Raw genomic sequence first — 13,661 nt, forward strand, 5'->3', positions numbered from 1 at the left:
TGAAAAAGAAAACAAAAGAAAAGGTAACCTGAGTTTCATCATGCCAGCAAGCTTCAAACTGAATCCAAGTTTTTGTAACAGAGCTTGTGGTGAGGCTCTGTCAGTAATTGGTGGAGAGAGAAAACATTTTCTGTTCAGTTGTGCTGTCTGTGTAATTTCTACCAGGTACCCAGTCAGAAATGATAGAAAATGCCCCCCCAACAAACAAGCAAACAAACAAGCAAACAATAAAAAGCATTGGGATTTATTTGATGACTTTCAAATGAGGGAATATAAGATGCCTTTGTGGTCTCTGCTATAGTTACTAGTCCCCAAAATGTATGGAACTCTTGTACACAGATGAGGCAAGGGTTCACTTTTCACCTCCTGTACTCAGACCTCTTTTTTCTCTTCCCAGGACTTCTCTGTTGCAGCAGTTTAGAAACTCTGCAGGAATTCCTTATATTTTAGCACCAACCATCTACAAGTGCAGTAGAACACCTGAGACTCCTTCATTGATGCATGGTGGACCAAATAAAGGTTAATCTTTCCCCTTTAGACACCCAGATAAACAAGTTTGAAATAGAAAATGCTCCTTTAGCTTTCTGTAGAATCTGAGCCCTAACGACTTGCAGTAGTAGCCCAACTCATAAATTACATTTATATTGTATTTGCATCCTTTCTCTTTTTGTAACTACAAGAGATAGTCTACATGTATGCCTTGATAGTATTTCCTTTTTCAATGAATTTGACCTCTAGGTCTTTAAGGCTAAAAACCAATGAGGATTCCTAGTCTAGATTTCTATTGTTTCAGCAGGCAACATCCCCTATTTCTACCCCCACATGTGCATATGCATACACAAACTACTATGTACTCATATACCAGTACAGGGAGTCAAAATATTGCCAAAGCATCTAATATTCATTTCTGAATACTTCTTCAATTTTTAGAACTTTAAAGGCAAGTCTAAGTTTGGATATGAAGCATCCTCTCTGCAAGTCATGCGCTCTTTCAAGTTACATTGGGGAAATTTATAGAGGTGAATGTTAACCCCAATATAATGTTTGTAATCCAAACCTTTGGGAAGTGATTCGTAATAAATAATGACATTGGAGTAGAGCTCCATCAATGGATTTTTAGCTGATTTATGGGAAGGAGAAAAACAACAAGACACATAGGTAGGCTCCCCTGTTATGCCACTTTTGTATCTTGAGATTGTCAGCATCAGTGGATGATTCAAGGCAGACATCAGCCAGAATATAGCTGAGAGACAAAAAATGCAGACTTTCTTTGTAGCTCTCATCTAGGCACTGGTATCGTGCTATTAGAAAAAAATAAATAAAAGTAAAAAGGACTAAGACATGACGCTTCCCCTATTGCCATCATATTCACCTAACATTTTTTCCATAATTCTTCAATGGATTTATTATCTATGTTTGACCAAGTTATAGGTTTCTTAAGAGATTTGTGAAAACTTCCTCATATACCCACTTTATAATGCACTATTTAAATAATTTTCCACTTGAGCATGTTCTGCATGAAGCTGAGAATAATGTATTGCCCGTTTATAGCTCTATTCCCAGTAGAACAGATTTAACCATATGAAAATCTGTGAGAATAAATCCAAGAATGAAGTATTATATTTCTTAACCTTCTCTTATTTTCATTTTTATTTCTAATCATGGTCTCTTCTAATACAGACAATGACAGGTGTTGAAGTGTTAGCAAAGAAGCAAAGTTACATAGATCTGTATTATTACTCTACAAACAGGTTTCTTTTATGATCATTCATTTTAACCCATTTAGGTTTCAGAATCCCTTCCACACATTCCTTAGATTAATCTTATGTATATTTAGTTTGTATGAAACACTGAGACAGGGATAAAGATATTAGTATAGTTCTATTTGATCAAATTTTAGATTACACTTTGCTATAATTAACATTTGATATAAAAAACATTTGTTATAAAAAGTAAATAACAATATATTATGAAAAATGACAGAGAAGAGAACTTAAGACTGAATGAACAGCAGACAAGAAAAGCCTACTTAACTTATGAAACTGTAACCTCTCTGTACATCACTTTAACAATAAATAAGAAAAAATAATTAATTAATTAAAAAAAGAAAAACCTACTATGGAAAAGACCCAGTTATTATTAAAGAATTTTTTTCAATGTTGGTTCTAGACTTTGTGAAAGAGAAAAGGGCTGGTAGACACTCATTTGAAACGAAAGCTAAGGATCAGAGTACACTAACACAGAAAAATCGGTTTTGTATGGGAAGTGCATAGAGTTAGAAGAGTACATTATAAATGATCAGGCATCTTTTTCTAGAGAATAGAATGGTAGAGGTTAACAGAGATATGGAGAGAGAGGAACCATCCAATAAATGTGTCTGCAGCACAGTATAAAGATACAACAGTAGAAACAGGCTTCTACCAATATTTTCGTGATTCCTAAAGCAGAGATAATAGATGAGATTACCAAAGGATAAAGAGAAGGCAAGAAAGAAAAGAAGCAAAGCCTATCTATAGAAAATTTCTGCAAATGTAAGCCTAGTCCTGTCTGTGGGAAATTTTAAAGAGTCTATGCTTCACAGTATACAATACTCAGTATTTCAGGATGTTGAGGAACATAAGCTAAGTTGCATGCTACAGAAAGATCTAGAAATTTCATAATCAAAGTTCATTATGCAAAAATGACAAAATGTAGGTTAATGTCAATCTTAGAAGCAAAATACTTACACTGAGTTAGTGGAAAAGACCAGATATGAAGAGAAATGAATTTTTAAGGTAAATGAATATATATAAATATTATGTGGTAGATATGTTTACCATGAGTATATAAAGAAACAAATCCTGAGTGATTGGGTAAAATTGAAGCAAGGATTTGAAAAGCATCAGAATGAAAGATACCTTTTAGAAGAAATGATTGCTTTACTAGATCCCAGCAGTAGACAGAGACATCTGTTGTTGCCTTGGATGGGAATGGGATTTTAAAAAAAATGTACCGAAAAAAGCTGCGAGCAGCTACCAGGGGCACGGAAACAACAGAAGGAGGAACAAACAGTTCCGGGGACAGCTAAACGGTCCCGTCACAGAGGAAACTAATTCACAGCCCAAAACGGAGCTGCATTCCATAGCTACCTATGCCAAGGAGGCCGCCTCCCTCAGGCAAGCAACTCTTAGTGGAGCAAAACAGGCTAGAGGCGCCATGCTCTGCTGAGTTCACAGTCTAGTCAAGACCAGGCATCAAAGGCAGCGGCCCAACAGCAGACGGAGGAGCCACAGTTCCTGTGACTGCCCACGTCCCCATCGACAGAGGACGCCCAAGGCCTGCCTGCAAGCTGTGCGAACCTCAGAGACCCACGATTGCACCAACAGGGGAGAAAGTCAGAACAGAACCACCCCTTGCCAACTGAAATCAAGTCAAATCAGCCAATCAGGAAAATAGACTGCAGTCCATTGCAGGGAAACGAGAGACTGGTTTCTTTTTCTTTTCAAACATTTTTTTTTTAACTTTTCTTTTAAATTTTCTTTTTAATTTTTTCACACCTGAAACATCATTGGCTGTTTTTTCTTTTGTTTTTTTTTTTTTTTTTGGTTTGTTTGTTTGTTTTCCATTTTTACTGGTTTGTTGTATCAAGTTTTTTTGTGTGTTTGTTTATTTGCTAGGTTTGTTCCTTTTCGGTTATTTTCCTTTTTATTTACTTATACTTCCTTGTTAAATAATTTTTCTCTGTTTTGTGTATCTGTCTTCCAGTATTTTTACTTCATTTCTCTCATTGCGTCCTCTTCCTATAAAAATTACTTTCCTATAAATAACACCTACACCCTTTTCTGCTAACTCTCCAGTGTCTGTCATTTTATGAATGTTCTTTCTACTGATTCTACTCTTCTCCACATTTCCACGTCACTGAAACTAAACCAAAATCACCACCACCCCCCCCCAATACAGTTTACTCTATTCTCTTTACTACCTCCAACTTACCCTCCGGACTTACTGCCTGGACCTCCAGGTTCCATTGACTTCTGGTTATTGGATAGAGGATATCACAGCTTAATACGAGTGAATCAAAGGGGTTCATAGAGAAAGCCAGTCCTAAAAGAACTTAATATAAAAACAAGAATTGCGTATAAGGTTGTAACAGTAAATAAGTAACTACTGAATACAGGGCCCAGGATCAGATGTTATATTGAAATTGTATTCTTTAGAACACCAAATCTAACTTTATAGACAGGTATACAAGTTATCTGTTTATAATTGTGAAATTGTAAGATTTACACAACAGTGCTTGGTAAGGGCTGCTTTGGGTCTTAAACAGTGCTCACAGGTGCTGGTAGGTTGGCATTCCCAATTCAAATGGGCAGAAGAAACACAAGAAAGATGGCAAATAATGAAGTCTTATCCCCCACCCAAAACAAGCAGGAAGCAGAGCAGTCAATCAAAAACATAGAAGAAAACCCCCAAAATGCTCTACAAAGTTTACTGATAAACATGATAAATGAAAAGTTTGAATCTCTTCAGTCAATTATGTTAGAGCGTGAGGAGGCAAAGCAAAAATTAATGGAGAATTTCATGGCATCCACAAATAGAAAGATAAGTGAGCTTCAAGAGTCAAATGAAAAGATAGCTACCCAACTTAAAGATTTGAGAGACAACACTCAAAACCAAAGTAATGAAGTTAATGAAGTAAAAAAGTCCATACAGGACCTAAGAAATGACATGGAAAACATCAGGAAAGACCAGTCAGAAGGAAAAGAGATTCAAAATCAAGTAGTTAGCCTACAGTCCCGACTAACTGAAGCAGAGGATCGAATCTCAGGAGCTGAAGATTCCTTAGATTCTATGGAGAAAGATCAAAAATCAATACAAATCCAGTCCAAGCAACAAAACAGATCGCTACAGGAGATTCAAGACACAATCAGGAAGCCCAATTTAAGGATAATAGGTATTGAGGAAAACTTGGAGAAAGAGGTTAATGGGATAGGCAACCTATTTAACAGAATATTAGCTGAGAACTTCCCAAATATCCAGAAGGAAGGGCCTATACAGATACAAGAAGCATTTAGAACCCCAAATCGACCAGACCAGAATAGGACTTCCCATCGACACATTGTGATCAAAACAGCTTCTGCAGAGTGCAAGGAAAAAATACTCAAAGCTGTTAGGGCAAAGAAAACAATCACATATAAAGGAAAAGCAATCAGAATTACCCCAGACTTCTCAGCAGAGACCATGAAAGCAAGGAGAGCCTGGAATGAAGTATACCAAACTCTAAATAAAAATAACTACCAACCAAGAATTCTGTACCCCGCCAAACTCTCCTTCATAGCCGAAGGTCAAATAAAAGTCTTCCACAATAAGGAAAAACTGAAACAATATATCTCCACCAAACCAGCTTTACACAAAATCCTTAAAGATGTACTATACAGGGAAAATAATCAGGATCCCAACACAGACAGAGAAATGAACCCTAATTAGTAAACACTAGATCAAGAAATGGGAAGACACAGCTTCAAACAAGACAGTGATAATGAAACGAACAAACGATCACCTCTCAATCCTAACTGTCAACATTAATGGACTTAATTCTCCAATCAAACGACATAGGCTCATAAGTTGGATCAAAAATCAAGATCCATCTTTCTGCTGCCTCCAAGAGACACATCTATCCAGCAAAAGTAAACATCTTCTAAAAGTGAAAGGCTGGAAACAAATCTATCAAGCAAATGGCCCCCATAAGCAGGCTGGAGTTGCAATCCTAGTATCAGACAAAATTGACTTCAAATTAAAAAAGGTAAGAAGAGACAAAGAAGGTTACTACATACTAGTAAAAGGATCTCTCCAACAGGAAGAAATAACCATCCTAAATATCTACACGCCAAATGCAGGAGCACCCAACTTCATCAAACAAACACTACTGGCTCTAAAAACATTCATAGACCCAAACACAATGATAGTGGGGGACTTTAACACTCCACTATCACCTCTGGACAGATCAACACGCCAAAAACTGAACAAAGAAACCACAGAACTAAACAATTGCATAGACCAACTAGACTTAATCGACATCTACAGAATATTCCACCCAGCAAGGACAGAATACACATTCTTTTCGGCAGCACACGGAACATTCTCCAAAATAGATCACATCTTAGGGCACAAAGAAAATCTGTACAAATTCAGAAGTATCAAAATCATTCCCTGCATTCTTTCAGACCACAATGGAATAAAATTAGAGCTCAACTCATTCAGCCACCACAGAAAATCCCACAATTCATGGAGACTAAAGAACACACTGCTGAACCATCAGTGGATCATTGAAGAAATTAAAACAGAAATTCAAATGTTTATGGACTTCAACCAAGTTGAGGGCACAAAGTACCAGCTCCTTTGGGACACAGCAAAGGCAGTACTTAGAGGAAAATTTATATCTCTGAGTACATACATCAACAAACTGGAGAAACAGCAACTCAGTAATTTAAGGAAGCACCTTAATTTTCTGGAGAGAGAACAGCAAGCCAAACCCCAAGTCAATAGACGGAAGCAAATAATTAAAATCAAATCAGAATTAAATCAATTAGAGACGAAAAAAACCATCGAAAGAATCAACAAAACAAAGAGTTGGTTCTTTGAAAAAATCAACAAGATAGACAGACCCCTGGCAAACCTGACCAAAGAACGAAGGCAGCACACTCAAATAAACAAGATAAGAGATGAAACAGGTAGCATCACCACAGAAATAACCGAAATTCAGAAAATAATAAGGGACTATTTTGCAAACCTTTATGCCAACAAATTCGAGAACTTGGAAGAAATGGATGATTTCCTAGAAAAAATTGATACCCCCAAACTCAACTATGAAGACTTAAACCTTCTAAACAGACCCATATCCAGTATTGAAATAGAAACAGCAATAAATGATCTCCCATCCAAGAAAAGCCCAGGTCCAGATGGATTCACAGCAGAATTCTACAAGGCCTTCAAAACAGAACTCACTCCAATATTTCTCAAACTCTTCAATGAAATTGAAAGAGAACGTTCACTGCCAGACTCATTTTATGAAGCCAGTATAACCCTCATCCCAAAACCAGGCAGGGACTCATCACGGAAAGAGGACTACAGACCAATCTCCCTGATGAACATAGATGCAAAAATTCTCAACAAAATTCTGGCCAATCGACTTCAACAAGTCATCAAAAAAATCATACACCACGATCAAACTGGATTCATCCCAGGGATGCAAAGCTGGTTTAATATACGCAAGTCAATTAATGTAATCCACCACATCAACCGGAGCAAGGTAAAGAACCACATGGTTTTATCGCTGGATGCGGAAAAAGCGTTCGATAAAATCCAGCACCCATTTATGCTAAAAGCCCTGGAAAAACTGGGATTCCAGGGAACATTCCTGAATATAATCAAGGCAGTTTATGACAAACCAACAGCAAGCATAACTCTAAATGGTGAAAAACTAAAGCCATTCCCTTTAAAATCAGGAACAAGGCAGGGATGTCCACTCTCTCCCCTGCTCTTCAACATAGTACTAGAATTCCTAGCCAGAGCAATTAGGCAAGAAGAGAATATAAAGGGGATCCAAATAGGAAAAGATGAAGTTAAACTTTCTCTCTTCGCAGATGACATGATCCTATACCTAAAGAATCCCATAGACTCTACCCCCAAGCTACTAGAGCTGATACAAAACTTTGGCAAAGTCGCAGGATATAAAATAAACCTTCAAAAATCAACGGCCTTTCTCTATGCTAACAACCCGAAGACCGAGGCTGAAATCAGGAAAGCAACTCCTTTTGCAATAGCCCCCAAAAACATAAAATACCTAGGAATAACCTTAACCAAAGAAGTGAAAGACCTCTTTGAAGAGAACTTTAAAAGCTTGAAAAATGAAATTAAGTCAGAACTAAGAAAATGGAAAAACCTCCCATGCTCCTGGATTGGGAGGATTAATATAATCAAAATGGCAATATTGCCAAAGGCTATCTACAAATTCAATGCAATACCCATTAATATCCCAACACCATTCTTTAATGAAATAGAGGAAGCAATCCAGAAATTCATATGGAACAATAAAAGACCTAGAATAGCAAAAACACTCCTAAGCAGAAAGAACAGTGCTGGAGGAATTACAATACCCAACTTCAAGCTGTATTATAAAGCTATAGTAATAAAAACAGCTTGGTATTGGCACCGGAACAGGCCTGAAGACCAATGGAACAGAATTGAAGACCCAGAATTAAACCCACAGAACTATGCCTACTTAATCTTTGATAAAGGAGCTAAAACAATAGTATGGAAGAAAGATAGCCTCTTTAACAAGTGGTGCTGGCAAAACTGGCTCAACACATGCAACAAACTAAAACTAGATCCTTATATATCACCCTGCACCAAAATCAATTCCAAATGGATTAAAGACCTTGAAATCAAAACAGGCACCCTGAAGACACTAAAGGAAGGAGTAGGAGAAACACTTGGGCTCCTTGGCACAGGACAGAACTTCCTTAACAAAGACCCTGAAAGGCTACAAATCAAAGAAAGGTTGGACAAATGGGATTGCATCAAACTCCAGAGCTTCTGCACGGCAAAGGACATAGCTCTCAAGATAAACAGAAAGCCCACAGACTGGGAGAAAATCTTTACCGGACATTCAACAGACAAAGGCCTCATCTCTAAAATATATGCAGAACTAAAAAAATTACCTTCTTCCAAAACAAAACTGCAAAGAACCAACAGCCCCCTCATCAAGTGGGCTAAAGACTTACAAAGAAACTTCTCTGATGAGGAAATGAGAATGGCCAATAGACATATGAAAAAATGCTCTACATCACTGGCCATAAAGGAAATGCAAATCAAAACAACATTGAGATTCCATCTCACCCCAGCAAGAATGTCATATATCAAGAAAACTAATAATAACAATTGTTGGAGGGGATGTGGCCAAAAGGGAACCCTACTTCATTGTTGGTGGGAATGTAAACTGGTTCAGCCACTCTGGCAAGCAGTATGGAGATTCCTCAGAAGGCTCAATATAGAACTCCCCTATGACCCAGCAGCCCCACTGTTGGGTATCTATCCAAAAGACCACAAACAAAATCACAGTAATGCCACCAGCACAACAATGTTCATCGCAGCACAATTTGTCATAGCGAGAAGCTGGAACCAACCCAGATGCCCCTCCATAGATGAATGGATCAGGAAAATGTGGTACATTTACACAATGGAATTTTATGCCTCTATCAGAAAGAATGACATTGTTCCATTTGTAAGGAAATGGAAGGACTTGGAAAAAGTTATACTAAGTGAAGTGAGCCAGACCCAAAGAAACATGGACTCTATGGCCTCCCTTATTGGGAATAATTAGTACAGGTTTAGGCAAGCCATAGCAGAGCATCACAAGGCCCAATAGCTATACCCTTAGGAACACATAAGATGATGCTAAGTGAAATGAACTCCATGATATGGAAACAAGTGATATATCACAGTTATAACTACTTTCAACGTCCTATGTGAATGTGTAGTTTCTATTATTGATGATGTTTTGTATCACCTTCCTATGTTTGTACCTACACTATCTCTGTAATCTTATCTGAGTATATTGGAAACCGTGTTTACTGGTATTGGAAGTAGGAAATTCAAAGGGAATACCAAATTCGAGAGACACGGGGTAAAAAAAGAGAAATAACTACAAAAGCAATACTTGCAAAACTGTTTGGTGTAAGTGAACTGAACAACTGGGCGGAGGGGAGGGAAGGGGGGGAGGGAGGGGGGCATGAGGGACAAGGCAACAAACAGTACAAGAAATGTATCCAACGCCCAACGTATGATACTGTAACCTCTCTGTACGTCAGTTTGAAAATAAAAATTTGAGAAAAAAAAAAAAATGTACCGGGATGAAATGGAAGGCTAAAATAATGTACAGGGAACTTTTTATATAATCTTCTTCCATCAAGGGGTAAAGGCTAATATGGAAATCTTTGTGATTTTTGCAGAACACAGATCAATTTCATAAATTAAAAGAATTCAGTTCCTCCTTCAGATTCTCTCATAATGTGCAAGAAATGAGGGGAGATTAACTCTATGCAGGAGTATTAGACCACAGGGGCAATTTATAAATTAATTTGTAACTGTTACTGGAAGAAATAAAGCTTGGTTTATTTTCTAAGCTCTGTGCTGTTTTATGATTTTGTAAATTTTCTGTTTTCTGAACTCAAATGGGAATATCTATTTTGCATGATGTAGGTTGACAGATGCCTACACGATTCAATTTATAATCTAAAAATTTACATTTAAAATATCCAATCATTCCAATAACTAGAACTCAATTTTCATACAAACTTCTTCTATAACCTCTGAACGTCTTTTATTTGAAAAGATTATTACTATTCTGTAAGAAAGTTTCTATTACTCTTCTTAAATGATCAGTGATAGTAAGGCATACATTTACACCAAAGAGTGAAAGATGTTGATGATCCTCTTGTATCCCCTTCCAGTGGTTGTACCTGCACTATCACAGTATCTCATTTGAGTACACTGGATACTGTATATACTGGTATTAGAACTATGGAAGTGAAAGGGAATATCAAAATCAAGAGACAAAGGATAAAAAGACAAACGACTCCAAAAGCAATACTTGCAAAACCATTTGGTGTAAACCAACTGAACAACTCATGGGGGAGAGGTAGAAGGAGAAGGGAGGAGGTAACAAACAGTACAAGAAATGTACCCAAGGCCTAACGAATGAAACTGTAACCTCTCTGTACATCACTTTGACAATAAATAAGAATTTTTTTTTTTTAAAAAAAGATGTAATGAATTTTTAAGAGAGCATAGCTGACAGGTGCCTTCTAAGGAAAACTTACCCCTGGGAGAGATTTTTACCAGGCATTCTGTTAACTTTACAGTCGTCACCATGTCTCACTATGTCTTCAATAATAAAAAGTATTTTCTAGGAACCTTTTTTTTAACTGTAATTTCTTAAAAGAGTGGGACTAATTAACTCTGATTTTTGAGGCCAATGAATGGGAAAAAAAGATTCATTTTCATTGCTTTCAAGTAACATAACTAACATGGATTTATATTAGGAAATTAACCTTAAGATGAAAACATTCCAAAAGTTATATGAACTGGATTCATTACCTCTACTTCTCATTTTAGTGCTACATCATATTAATTAATTTAGGTTAATTAATTTATCATTGATAAAATAGTTTTTATTATTTTTGTCTTGTAAAGAGTAATATATTATAGGCTTAAAAGAAGGTGGAGAAGTCTATATTACAGTGGAATTAGAATATACATTTAAATGAAGGCACTATCCCTTCCCCCATTTCATAAAAAGCAATATGTCATGGATAGTTTTAGCACGCTATTTAATATGAAAAAGTTAAGATATTGTACATTGTGTTTGGATTTTTAAAAATAGCAATGAACTTCAGAAACTTGTGACTTCCCAAGATTTATGACACAAATTATTACTTTGTGCTGACAGATATAGCATATTTATAAAAAATAGGACAAGAGTGATTTAACATAAGAGTGCACATATGGCAAGATAGACGTGGAATTAGAAGAATTTAAGAATACAAAATGAAGAAGGTTTTAGAAACGACTACTTACCCAGGAAACAAAATATATAAAATCCAAACCAATATTTCTTGGTATGTTGATTTTTCTGGATAGTCATAATAGAAAGCTATACTGGGTTAATTTGTCATGAGAATTGTTCTTATTTTTCCGTATGATGAAAGTGCAAGATTACAGGAACGGAGACCTGGTTGGGGTGCAGCATATTCAACTGCCTTGCAAAATTTATTTCTCACTTTGTTCTTGTATTGCCTTTGTGTGTGTGGTGGGGGGGGGGTGTGGGAAGGGGTTTAAAAATAGAGACCCTTAGTGATTAGTGTCTTTTTTGAAGAACTCTACTTCTAGTGGATCCAATTCCCACAAGTATAATCCCATTCGACCTCAATGTCCGAGCTTTACTTTCTAAAGGTGGTAACATTGAGAGTTAGGATTTCAAACTATGCCTTAAAGGAGTGGGGTATTTAATCTCTGTCACTTTGGTAAGCTTTCTTTGTTTCTACAAATTTCAGATATGTAACTAAATAACGATTTATAATGAGATGTGGACCACGTTAAGTCAAATATTTGTAAGTCTGACAAGTAACTGAAATATAATACTCACTTGCAACTTCCAAAATTAAATCTTTTTTTTTTTTTTTGTCCAGTCCTGGGCCTTGGACTCAGGGCCTGAGCACCATCTGTGGCTTCTTCCCGCTCAAGGCTAGCACTCTGCCACCTGAGCCACAGCGCCCCTTCTGGCCGTTTTCCATATATGTGGTGCTGGGGAATCGAACCTAGAGCTTCATGTGTAGGAGGCAAGCACTCTTGCCACTAGGCCATATTCCCAGCCCCCAGAATTTCTTTATAAAGTATTTTTATTGTTATTATAAAGGTGATGTATGGAGGTGTTCCAATTACAAAAGTCAGCCGGAGAGTACATTTATTCGTGAACAATGTCACCACTTGTGTCACTCACAAGTTGTAGACTTCATTTTCCCCATAGTATTTAGTGAACACCACTACGACATTTGTTCACCCTTTTTCCCTCTATTTCTGTTCCTCTCCTTACAATCTGAAAGATATAAACAAATGTACATAATAAAAAGGAGAAAAACAGCAAAAAAATTCTCTTGTTTTCATTTACTGCAGTTCATTTCAATATCATTTTGTGTGATCAGATACATGTAGGCATTGTGCCTTTACGTTCCTATTCTAAGAGTGTCCTCCTTTGGTCTCACTCTGTGTGAATGCCTAGAGACTTTTTAATTTTTTTATGTCCTCTTATTTTAGATCTAGTTTCTGAATATGAGAGAAAACACATTCCGATTTTCTCCCTGAGCTTGGCTCACCTCACTTGACATGATTTGTCTTAGGTCTATCCATTTCCCTGCAAGTGATATATTATCCTTATTAATGGCTGTGGAAAATTCCATTGTGTATAGGTATCACATTTTTTGAAGCAATTCATCTATTATAGGGAAAATGGACTTTCCCCAAACTTGGCTATTTTTAATAGTGTAACAACAAACATGGTTGTGCAAGTATCTTTATGGTATTCTGGTTTCTGATGTTCTGGCTAAATGCCCAGAAGTGGTATGGCTCTATCTTAAAGAAGATCAATATTTAGTTTTTTGATGAGCCTCCAGACTGCAGTCCAGAGTAGTTGTACCAGCTTACACTCCCATCAACAGTACAAAGAAACTTTGTACAAACTTCTTCAAGATTGACAAGAAAAATACTGTATACATGTGCAGAAAAATTACTCATTGTTAATTTAATATACACTACTAAAAATTCTAGTGAATAAGATCTACCCATGGAAGTATCTAAATGATATTCATATATTATATTCTATCCTATTGAACTATACTATAATTTCTATGGGAATACTATACTATATTTAGTAAGTAATATCTGTAGCATAATTTATACTGTATATTATGTTGCAATAGCATAAAATCACATCACATATTACCCCTAAGAGACAAAATTTTCCCACTAGCACAACTCTTAAAAATTTTCTGAGATATTTCTGAACCTTTTCCATAATTCTTTAATTTTTTTCCTCGATTATTCTGATCTCGGGAAGCTGGTAATTT

The sequence above is a fragment of the Perognathus longimembris genome, chromosome 16, assembly GCF_023159225.1.
Source record: "Perognathus longimembris pacificus isolate PPM17 chromosome 16, ASM2315922v1, whole genome shotgun sequence".
Taxonomy (NCBI): domain Eukaryota; kingdom Metazoa; phylum Chordata; class Mammalia; order Rodentia; family Heteromyidae; genus Perognathus; species Perognathus longimembris.